Raw genomic sequence first — 12,117 nt, 5'->3', positions numbered from 1 at the left:
CAAGTTTTGAAAATTTCTTCCACGCAGAAAGTGGATCATGCATCGAAACAGACGGGCACCGTAATCTGAAGGCGCAGGATCAGGGCAATATGCAGTACGCAGTTCGATTCCTCTAAATTCCTGGATTTTTTCCATGATTGTTCGAGCGCTTTCGGGTTACAAGGGAATTCTATTTCGATTAACTAATGCCGAGTACCTCTCTCTCTCTCCCTCCCTCCCTCCCTCCCTCTCCCTCTCTCTCTCTCTCTCTCTCTCTCCTTCTCTCTCTCAAAACTTCATGAGCTCGTTCTAATTGCTGAGAATGAAGATCCGCATCAGCTGCATGTCCGTTTGGAACAAACTTCAAGTGAATGACACCTTCAAAATACCACCAGAAACATAACATTATTTAGGGGCCGAATTGATTTTGTTTAACAACTAGACTACTTTAGCAGGCTGAAGGAGATCAAACTTCTGAAGGTTGCGGTAATATACCCATTTTTCATCACGTATGACAATTCTGATAAATTATCCGTGGTATTAGCGATGATCTGACGATAAGTTAGATATCCACTGTGCGTTGAGCCTGTTCAGGTGTCAATTTGTGAGGTACCATATAAAACTTCTGTATGATCTTCTAAGCGTCTTAATGTGGCGATGTATTGTATCCTTTGAAGCACCAAGTTCTTCTTACAACCTATGAGTACTATTTTTATAGATTTTCTTCCAAAACTCTGTGTGTATTCTCAATATTCCATACTTTAGGTCTTCAGGTTGTATATCTTTAATATCTCATTCTCCATTATTGAAACGATGGAACTATCATTATGCTACACGCTCATTAACAGCACCTTCACTCTCGACTTCACATACTTTCGAGCCGGGGCAGCAGCTTTATAATTTTGTTTCCAGTGTGCTTTAGAACGATTGTAATCTCAAACTTTGTCATCTCCATTTTATATTATTTGTATTAACAATTGATGACTCTCACATGCTCACAATACGCAATAATAAGCTTAACCATAGGGTCCTGTAAATTGCATTGCCCAACTAAAGAAACTCATTAAAATCTTATTACAAAACAACAAAACTGACATTACTTATGAGACGACCTAATAGTATCAAACTATTAAAACCAGTAGGTTACTGCGAACACATAGCTAACTTAGGCGTATATGTTGGGAAGGAAAAGCAATCTGCGTAGAACTGGTCACTAAATGAACATTCTGTGACAGTGGGCAATGTGGAAACAATAAAGGGAAAACAGCAGAAAGATAATGGCGATTTATTCAGCAATGATGGATTTAGGTGCCTTGTATTTTTTAACTGCTGTGGATCATAATTCTCTAGTGATGAGATGAATGAATTGTCACTTCAGTGAATTTTCTAATGCAACGTTCTTGTGTTTTAAGAGTACCCAAAGTGAAATTAAAAAGTTTTAAAATATTGGACCTACAGATTAAGTTTTTTGCTCGCACATTATTCAATGACATAGGTCTACACAAATTTTTAACTCAATTGATAAATATTTTGTACAATTTTTAAAGGTGTTTCATAAAACAATTAATTTTAATTATTTTTCATCTTCGCATATAAGAATTATTTCTTTAAACTTAAATTTTACAATTATTTTAAATAGGGTAAAGGTTGGTAATATCGTGATATGAGTAATATTGTGATAGTTCTTTTTGAGAATTTATTACAATTTTACTGAGCGAGGGGAAGATCGATTTTTTGCGTCACAGTATTAAGGCAATGTTCCTGGACAAGTTGCTGCAGAAAACAAGTTGCTGCTTAGTAAAATTGTAATAAATTCTCAAAAAGAACTATCACAATATTACTCGTATCACAGTATTACCAACCTTTAAGATGTTGATAAAGCGTCGTAAAATATCCTACTAAAATAAAAAAATCAATCAACCTTTACCCTATACTGTCAATAATAATTGGCATGGATATTTTAAGTGTTCTCATCAGTTTTGTCTAAAACATTGTTTATATTACTGCAGCTCAAATGCGAAAAAATTGATACAATTGAAATTATTTTGAAATCTTACTGAGATATTCATGCGAAATTTCATACAGTATGAACTGAGGGAGGTGTGGAAAAATGTTCATGAAGCTAACGTAACATTTCTGGAAAGAGGTAACATGGACAAGAATGGAATAAATAAAAACCGATGAAAATGGAGTCAAACAGCAGAGACTGCAGGAGATTTAAAGCGCGCACACCTTTAAAAATGCTGCCAAAACAAGACGTGTCCTAATGGGCGCAAGTCTCTGAAATTTTGCGAGGAGTATCTGTAAACATCGAGATAATATTTTTAAGAGTAAAACAAAAATCGATATTCTAGTGAAAAATGTAATTATTTCACTTCAGTGTACCCTTAAGGAGTTAAGTATAGGCTAAAGATATAATCAGGGCTAGAATTTATATTTAATAAAAATGGCTAAATCTTACAGACATATGGGCTAAAATTTTCAAAATATGGAATAAAATATTGACCAAAATTTTATAAAATGCTGCAAAATGGTGTAAAGAATAGCTATATTGTAACATTTCCATACTTACATAAGATCGCAATTTTGCAGATGATGACACGATCTGTAGGCATTTAAACTGCCATTCACTATGAAAAGTAAACGAAAACGCCAAAGCTTGTGACCAGGTTATTTAATTTTGATTTTCGTAATCGTTAACATTAGAAGTGAACACAGAAGTTCGCAAACTTCAAGTTTTTCGTATGCGGTAACTTCAGTGATTATGAATTTACTGCATTTCATGGCCTTATGGTAACGTCAAGTTTCCATTGTGAATAATGACTAAACTGCTATTGTTACTGTGACGTTTTTGTCCTCGCGTTAATGTGATCGTTTTCATTGTGAATGGGCCTTTACTTTAATAGGTCCTAATAATAATAGTCTTGATTAAACACAATATGTACACCTGGCTCAGGACCTTGCAGAGTGGTGGTGATGTGGAGTATGGTGAAATGATTAAAATGATGAGGGGAAATGGGAGAACCCCGAGAAAAACTCCTCGCACCCGTTTTGTCCGCCACAAATTCCTTCGTGTCTCAAACGGGTATCGAACCCGAGTGGTCTCGGTGAAAGGCAGAGAGGCTAACCACTCCGTTACGGGAGAGTAAGGCTGTAACTTCCACTGCTGTGGACCGTGAAACGAGCGGACTCGGGTTCAAATTCTGGTTGGGACAGGTTACCTGGTTGGGTTTTTTTTTTTCCGGGGTTTTCCCTCAATCAAATGAAGCAGAATTGCTGGGTAACTTTCGACGTTGGACCTCGGACTCATTTCGCCATCATTAATTCACATATCATCATAATCCATACCAAAACCCGGGTTAAGTTCACGGTGCGGGGTGCTGTACTTATAGGGCTACAAGAGGGCGGTCGTTCGGTTACCCAGTCATTCACAGAACAAGAGTGGTAAGCACTAAGCACAAAAAACCTCAGGCTGCAGTGTAAGCCTTCGGGTCTCTCCTTCGTACAAGAGGGGGAAAAAAAAAAGGCTGTAACATTGAAATCATTTAAAATAAAATGTTAAATTATGTAAAGATGTGTGAGTTTTTCTCAAATATGTAAAAATATGTACTCATTCATTCATTGTTCTGCCCAAGGGCAGGTCTTTCACTGCAAACCCAGCATTCTCCAATCTTTCCTATTTTCTGTCTTCCTCTTTATCTCTTCATATGATCCATATATCTTAATGTCGTCTATCATCTGATATCTTCTTCTGCCCCGAACTCTTCTCCCGTTCACCATTCCTTCCAATGCATACTTCAGTTGGCAGTTTCTTCTCAGCTAGTGACCCAGCCAATTTCGTTTCCTCTTCCTGATCAGTCTCAGCATCACATATGTACTATACCCGGGAATATGGACGAATATTATGGAAAATAAAGTATGTTTTAAATCACTCCAAATATCCTAATTCGTAAACATATGACAAAATGTTAACTGTAGGTAAGGTCTAATGAAAAAACAAATATGCATTTACATAGAAATCTCAGCCCAGGAGACAATCAACATTCAAATCTTCATGCATTTGTGTGTTTCGTGTCGTAAGCACATTATGCGGAGAACTCCATTTTGTCTTGTTTATAAAATGACCTGTGGATGGTCCGATAGGAAAGGCGTGACGAGTAAAGAGCGGACAGTATTCTGATCAATACAGTGTAGCACGCACATCTGTTGCCATCTGGCGGCGCGAGCGTTGTTCGTATACCTCCTTGTTCTTTATACGTTCTGGGTTAGTTTTTCGGTTGAATTCCGTATGGTAACGTGACAAAGCTCTGATATGCAGGAGTTGTACCTTGGGACAAGCGCTACATACAACGTTAATGCAGGTATCTCCACTGAATCGTTCCTTGTTGTGCAATATTTGAATGGTTTATGTACTCGTGATGTATGCTGGATCGTAAGTGACATTGTTTAAAATTTTCTTGTCTGTGACACGTGTGGGTTGGCTAGCAATGGTTAAATTTACTGTGTGGATGACTGTACGTAGCTACGTATACGAATAAATTTTACGGACAACTTGGACGCTGCGCCGTCTTCTTCAATACAGCAATTTTCTTCAGCGAAGAGAACACAAATAGAGGAGTCATTTAGGGGGTTTAGGGTAGGAAAATACCCCCCCCCACCAGTGTTTAAAATAATAATAATAATAATAATAATAATAATAATAATAATAATAATAATAATAATAATAATAATAATAATAATAATAATTTAAGAAATAAAATACGAGATTTGCTTGGAGCTAATTAATAAATTAACCATCATCATCAGTAGCACTACAGCCCGGGTCGATTCTCGGTTTTTTTCAGCATCCTTCGCCTTAGTCTCTATCCTTGCCCACCGTCCACCAGTTCTTAACTCCAAGCTTTCTGATGTCTTTCCTTCATGATACAGTCCTCCCACCGAAGTCTAGGTCGTCCAACCTTCAACCTTGTACTCCACTCTCTTCGGTATCTCATTCTCTTCCATCCTCCTGACATGTCCTGCCCATCTTACTCTGTATACCCTGATTGAACGTATAATGTCGGGAGATTTGTATAGGCTATATAACTCCCTGTTACTCCTCATCCTCCATGTAGTATGAGCAGAGGTAGATGAAATTCTGTACTTTCTCAAATTTAAATTCGTCAATAGTAATGAGTCTCTGTCTATTCTCTGATTTCTACCTACTACAGTACCATATACAGTAGGCCTACTTGGTTTTTTGCTCGTTAATTTTTAGACCCATTGCTTGCGCTGAGCTTCTAATAGCCCTAGAGATTCGCCTGATGTCTCTCTCTGATCTTGCCACAATGTCCATGTCGTCAGCAAATTACAATAATAATTAATAAATTATTTGTGACAATGGCTCACCATCCGGTAGTGCCGTATCACAGGAGTCTATGCAGAAATTTTTAGGGAGGGGGGGGGGAAGCATTTGTGGCAACAAAATTCCTTACGTCATAAAGTACAATAGTAAGACGATTCAAGCCATTATCCAAACTATTTGAACTAGTTCTAAGACATTTTCATCTGGGTTTTTAAATAATATAAAGTAATAAATTACTAAATTTAACATTAATATACATACCAATTAAAGAAAAATGTTGCTAGTAGATAGGTCCTTCATGCCAAGGTTTAACATTCGTTCTGTTATATTATTTTGATCTCATAATGATGAACTTTTTTTTTTTTTTTTTTTTTTTTTTTGGTAATTTAGATATCCATTATCTGAAAAAAAGAAAGTTTGTATCACAAACAAAATAAACAAAATACTAAACACAATTCTAGTAGTATGCATATTAATCTTCAGAAATCTTACAAAACAAAGTCAAGTTTTCTTCGTCTTTTTGTAAACTCGTCAATCACTTCTTAATCACTCACATGAATGTCTCTATGTAGACAAGGAATGTTCAGCAAAGCCAGAACATTCGATCTTGAATCAGAAGTTGTCCATCCTGGCGCGACTACACCCCTGCTTACACCATTTGCTGACAACTTCGTTAAAAGTTTCAGATACTCGTATTAGAGCCTTACCGTAATTTTTAGCGTTCGCTAGGTTGAGTTACAATGAGGTTTTAATGTAGGCCTATTTAATTCTGAGTTCAGATTTCGAACTTAATTTCCACCTATTTGAAATCCTTAGTAGTAAATAAATAAAGCTAAATATAGAGATGGGTAGATGGATAGATTGGTAGGTAGGTAAGTACGTAAATAGGTTGATGTAATAACTTTAGCCATAACATGCCAATGGTTAAATGGGGTTCACTGTTATGTTTGGATAATGATGATGATGATGATGATGATGATGTCCACACCTGTGGAATAACTGTTAGCGCGTCTGGCTGCGAAACCAGGTTGCCTGGGTTCGAATCCCGGTAGGGGCAAGTTACCTGGTTGAGGTTTTTTCCGAGGTTTTCCCTAGACCCAATTTTAGCAAGCGCTGGGTAACTTTCGGTGCTGGATCCCGGACTCATTTCACCGGCATTATCACCTTCATCTCATTCAGTCGCTAAATAACCTGAGATGTTGATACTGAGTCGTAAAATAACCTACTAAAATAATGATGATTATGATGATGATAATTGTAATATCAATAAGATAAACATTAATTTAAATCAACTTGTAACACAGAGTCCAATAAGCCTCGCATAGTAATAACTGGAACAGAACTAGGGCTTGTCTGTTACTGATCTTGCATTTTCATCGAATGGGAAAGTCATAAGGAACGGGACTAAACAGTTATGAAATATGAGTATAAGGTTATGATGAAGTTCGTCGCATGTGGGGTTCTAAAACAAAAATCATACTACTAAATAATTGGTCCAACTGAAGTTGTATCTCAATCGCCACAAAATTATCTGAAAGGTGTTAATCATAAAACTGCAAAATACATTAAGACATCTCTACTAGTAACTACACACATAACTACGAAAATTTCTACGTGGTATTTAATTTATATTAGTTAGGCCTATGTGGAAATGTCTGTGAATATTTTCTGTAAATAGCTTAGCCTAATGGGTTTTAACTGGAGACTTTGTGCATCAGGAAACAAAATAGTAAGGCATGCTCTAGGTTCGTGAGATAATGATCATCATCATAACCATAACATGATGATTTCTCTCTTGCGAAGGAGAAACCCGAAGGATTGCACGCAACCTGAGACTTGTTGTGCTCACCACTCCTATTCTGTGAATGATATTTGTCGCCGAACGATCGTGCTCTTCTACGTATACGGCACGCTGCACCGTGAACTAAACTGGGCTGTGGAATGATGAGAATGACATGTGAAGATTTGATGGCAAAATGAGTCCTAAGTCCAGCCGAACGTTGCCCAGAAAATTCCTCTTCAGTTGATCGAAATCTCGAGGAAAAACATCGAAAAAACCAACCAGAATTTAAATACGGGTCCTCTTATTTCACAGTCACAAATAATAATAATAATAATAATAATAATAATAATAATAATAATAATAATACTATTACTAACGGAAGAAAAATAAAGAAGATAAACTTGTGAATTCTAAATGAGTATAGCAATGAATAGTTTCAAATACTTGGGAGTGTAGACTACTATAAGCTGTAACATGAGCTACTGCAGGAAGTCAAAAGGAGGATAGTAAAGGCAAAGGAAGCTTTTAATAGAAAAAGAACTGCAGGCCTCTGCAAAAAGAACTAAGAAAGAGACTAGTGAAGTGCTTTGTGTGGAGTGTGACATTGTATGGGGCTGAAACATGAAAATTACGATGAAGTGAAGAAAAGCGACTAGAAGCACTTAAAAAGTGAATATGGAGAAAAATGGAGCGTGTGAAATTGACAGAATAAGAAATGAAGCCGTGGTAGAGAGAGTGTGCGAAGAAAGATTAATACTGAAACTGATCGATCAAGAAAAAAAAAAAATAAAAGAAAAAGGGAATTGGCTGGGTCACTTGCTGAGAAGAAAGTGCCTACTGAACGATACACTGGAACGAATGGTGAACGGGAGAAAAGTTCGAGGCAGAAAAAGATATAAAATAATAGACGATATTAAGATATTAGCCTATTATGGGTGACTAAGAGGAAGACGAAAAATAGGAAATACTGGAGAATTCTGGGTTGCAGTGAAAGACTTGCCTTTGGGCAGAAAACCATTAATAATGCTTACTTCCTTACAAATGGCTTTTAGGAACCCGGAGGTTCATTGCCGCCCTCACATAAGCCCTCCATCGATTCCTATCCTGAACAAGATTAATCCAGTTCCTACCATCATATCCCACCTCCCTCAAATCAATTTTAATATTATCTTCCCATCTACGTCTCGGCTTCCCCAAAGGTCTTTTTCCCTCCAGTCTTCCAATTAACACTCCATATGCATTTATGGATTCACCCATATGTGCTACAAGCCCTGCCCATCTCAAACGTGTGGATTTAATGTTCCTACATAATTATGTCAGGTGAAGAATACAATGCGTGCAGTTCTGCGTTGTGTAACTTTCCATTCTCCTGTAACTTCATCCCTCTTAGCAGCTCCAAATAAAAAACTTTTACTACTACTACTACTACTACTACTACTACTACTACTACTAATAATAATAATAATAATAATAATAATAATAATAATAATAATAATAATTCGTTTATAAATCTTGTGACAGTTGCCTAAGCTTTTTGTCTTTTTACCATCACTACTCAGTCAGATTCTACTTTCCTATTAACAGAATCTGTCTGAAACGCAAGATCTCACGTAGCACCCGTAAGAGATGCAACTGGAACTTTTGTTGTCTCGGAGACCTCCGCGGAATTGCTATCGTCCTAATGGAAACTAGCCACGGCGGTTGACTGCAGCGCACCTCCGTGAGCCCGCGCTCGCCGCGCGAGACAGCGCCACCTTCTCGGCCGTCCTGTTGCCCTGGTGCCGAAGCGCTGTGCGTCAGTTTGACTGACACCACTCGTCAAAGTGCTCGCCAAGAAATGAGCGGCTGCGTTCCTTTGAATGACAAGCGTGCGTCTCGCGGCGTCACTCAGAGCGTACTTATCATTCGCTCTTACCGACAGATCGCGTTAACGGTCGTGTTATGTATTCCTCTCCTGCACTTTCAACAAGAGTTAACAAACATGAGTGTGTCGCTTGATCCTGTTTGCCGAACCGTGAGGTGAATCTTCACTTAACGAGGTTTCCTTTAACTCTGGTTGAGTCTTCTCGGATTCAAACTGAAGAACAAATTACGACTGTTGTTGATTTTTTAATATAATGGTTGCATAGAAATGCCAATCGTTCGTTATTAAAGGTCTACTAGGACCAGGAACACAGGAATAGCGAAGAGGTATGAGGAAAAAAGTATAACTTTTTTGTGACGTTACTTGTACATAAATTTATCGTTATACTTTATTTGTTTTTCACTAATATCTTCTAAAATATCTTTACTGTAACCCAGAAGAATTTTAAATGAAGTAATATAATAATTGTTTGAAAATCATATCAAACAGAACAGGAATTTTTCTTCAAGCATTGTATCTATTATCTTGAAATTTTCTTAATATTTTTTTTATTTTCACACAATTAAAAAAATTGCCTCTGGGATAACAATTCATACAAAGTTAATTTGTAATGTTATTTTATTAAGTATACTTAATTAACAAAAATTAAAACAATAGTTCTCTTCTGTCCTAAGCTTTTTTTTATCAGATCGTAATAGAAAATAAAGTATTAGAGAACAAGCAAATATGTGCCAGTTATCATATTATTAAATCCATTTTCATTTTAAAATTTCATTAAGTTGAAATCATAAATATATATGATCTACTTTACATTATTTCAATCGATTATTCCAAATGGCATTACTGCTTTAAATCTGCTCTTAAAGCGTATAGATTAATAAAAAATGTGCTTATGAAAACCTATTGACTATCCATGTAATTTAATTTTTTGAGAATTTAAGGCATTCAGTATTTATCTAATTCATCAATATTTCTTAGTAGGATATATTAAACTATTACAATTGCTTGCTAAATATATAAAATATGATAGAAGAAGAAACCAGATAAATCCATTAATGGAATCCAAACGTTTTACTACCCTAGGTACTGCTGGTCTAAAACACAGCTCAAGTCTTGGTCCTAAACTATTTAATTCTCTTGTTAAAATAACCCTGAATTAACAAATCTAAAAAATATGTATATTTAAATGAAATTGTAAATAGGTATAGGCCTATTTAATATAATGTTTATTTAATTTACTTTTTTGTACATTTCTTCCTGAATCACGTTTATTTTGTTTAATTCATTTTAAGTTTTTCGTTACATAGACCTAGTTATTAGTTACAGTATTTGTATTATATTAATATTAGTGAACTGCCCTTCCCCCCACAAGTGCTGCTCATTCGAGTGGCGTAAAATATGAGTGCTTTTCTTTTTGGTTTTGATTTTTCTTTTCTTTTCCTTTTACAATTATTTTTAAATTATTAGGTTTGGCTATGTTATATCTTTAAAATTATTCTTTAGAATATAATATTACAATAGTAGAATCTTTGTAAATATGTAGTATGTAGTTTTTGCTAGCAATAAATGCAGATTCAAAATGTAATCCATCTCCATCAAATTATAAAGTGTACCTTAATCTGGATTCATTAAAAAAATAACCAAGTAAATTCCGTATGTTATTACAGGTCAATTCTCATCTAGTCCCATAGCCTGTCATATTTCGCATGTTAGGCCTACATTATTACTCCAATAAGTAACAATAAAAATTGGAGGTAATTAAAATAGGTAAATGAAGTTCAAAAGCTTAAAAGGAAAGCATACGTTTTGAAATTTTATTGTGTATTGTATTGTATTTATTAACATTCCATGATATTTGTACATTGCTTCACAGCCAGAATATGGAACAAGTCAAAAAAACTTTTGATACTACTATAAAGTCTAAATTAATAGTCAGTCTAGTTGAAATACTAGTATATGCAGAAGAGTTTTGCAATATAGTCTATCAATACAACACAAACAAAGTTTTAGTATCAATTTCATGAAACGTTGTTGAATGTCATGAATTCACCTACAGAATAGAAGGCGTGAGAAATTAGGTATTTCTTTAATTTGGCCTTAAATGATCTTATGTTTCGAGTATCATCGTTTATATCCATAGGGAGGCTATTAAAATGTTTACTGCCATATAACACACTCCTTTTTGATAGCTCGACAGACTTGCCGATGGAGTATGAAAGTCATTTTTTGACGCGTATTTATGCTATGAACTGTTGAATTAGTTACTGAGTTTTCACGATTACATATGAAGAAGATTATTAACGAAAAAAATATAGATCTGCTGAAAAGCCATGAGCATTATTTGTTATTTTTTGAAAATAGTCCTACACGTGTCCGGTCATAAATTGTGTGGATATATGTGATGGTTCAGAATTCTTCACGTTTAGTCTATCTTTAACTGTAGAAAAACATAAGTAGTAATTTTTTGGTTTGGCCATTTGTACTGTTTAACCACACCGCATTTCAGTCATTTAACATATCAACCTTCATTTCCATTTTAACATAAGAGAGGAGGTGTTTAGTGTATGCATACTCTGTTTCCGAATTCACAGCCATCTTGGCTAGATGATCTACGCTTTCGTTCCCTGCGTTCCCTACATGAACCCAATCAAAACATACATGTTGCGTACATAGTAACAAAGTTTCCTTAATATCAACCGCAATTGAGATCATATTTATCGTCAATTGCTGCGAGTGCTGCTTGAGAATCGCATAAAATTTGTACATTACACGGACTATTATTTTACACTCCCCTCTATTGCTTTCTTCAATGCTAGGGATTCCGCCTGGAATATTGTGCACGCTTGTGAGAGACCATATTGTTTGTAGCAACGAGCACAGAAGACATAGAGTAGACAAAAGCATCTTATAATAGGCCAATATATTTTTTTATAATACCATTGGACGGAATGAAGCTGCTCTGATGAACCTGACGCCATCTTGTTGCTACCAAAACATTGCAAAATAGCTATTACGTTATAGAAGATCTTAAAGATAATAGGAACCCCATACGTCTCTAATTTCCTGCAGGAGTCACAGTTTCTTTTTTGTCTTCTGTGCTTATTTCAGAGTCTCCATCGTAAACAACGAAAGCGCAACCAAACGAGT

This window comes from Periplaneta americana, chromosome 13, assembly GCF_040183065.1.
Source record: "Periplaneta americana isolate PAMFEO1 chromosome 13, P.americana_PAMFEO1_priV1, whole genome shotgun sequence".
Lineage (NCBI taxonomy): Eukaryota > Metazoa > Arthropoda > Insecta > Blattodea > Blattidae > Periplaneta > Periplaneta americana.
Note: the sequence above shows the minus strand (reverse complement) of the source record.